Source organism: Penaeus monodon, chromosome 22 (assembly GCF_015228065.2).
Source record: "Penaeus monodon isolate SGIC_2016 chromosome 22, NSTDA_Pmon_1, whole genome shotgun sequence".
NCBI lineage: Eukaryota > Metazoa > Arthropoda > Malacostraca > Decapoda > Penaeidae > Penaeus > Penaeus monodon.
This window is the reverse complement of record NC_051407.1, coordinates 27,181,981-27,182,942: the sequence shown is the minus strand read 5'-3', so window position 1 is coordinate 27,182,942 and position 962 is coordinate 27,181,981.

Here is a 962-nt window from a genome sequence, read left to right as displayed (position 1 = left end):
GTTAATTCGAGCTACAGAAACAGCGAAGAATTGCGATTAGATTTACTCTGCAAAGCGGACTGTTGAATATTAATATATAGTGAATAAGATTTACTTCATACACACGCCAACACACAATGATGTAACTTCCCTTTGTAAACATCATTTCCCTTGTGCAAGTCTTAAACCTAAAAAATTTGGGCTTTTTGTTGGTGGGTTTTAAATGTTATTTTAAAGTCTTCGTGATCCAGATCGGTTTTTTTAAAAACGAGTTTTTAATAGTTTCCTTTTCACGCTGTGTGTGTTTTTTTTCTGCCAAGTTATTAGTTGTATTAGAACACGTATGTTTGCGTTTGTTTTGCTTGTAGAATAAGATGGCTTGTATTGTTGATATCATTGCTTATAGTTTTATTCTAGATAGGGAATGTAGTTTTAATTAATAGTATTAAGTCTGATATTTAACAATGTAATGTGCAATTCCCACATATATGGATGAAGAAAAAAATCTAAGTCAGTAGTTTATTAGAAATGTACAAAAGCATTTTCATTAATATTCAAACGTCGTCTTTATAGAACAAGGTTCTCCTAAAAAAAAGGATTTGGAAATAAGGTGGGGTAGAGGGGGGGGGGGGGAGTCCATAAATGGGTGAGGTTCTCTGTTTCCTGAAGCTTATTACCTTCAGAAACTCAGAACCCGCATCTTGGCTGAATCAACAAAACGGGGTATTCATTAAGACGCATCTATTAATATCTTTTCTATTTTTCCCCTCTAACAGAAGTAATGGCCTGGGTTTCATGAAAACTGCTATTTCAGAGTTTTCATTGACGTGAAAGTCATTTACAACTGTCAGTCTGAAAATAATTAACGTTTTCCCATACGTCTTACGCAAATGCCAAACCAATGCCTAAATAGCTTGGCTTTAAAGTATGACGGCTGAAGGGATGAAAATAAATATCTTGGCGCCGAGGTGGTTGTATGAGCC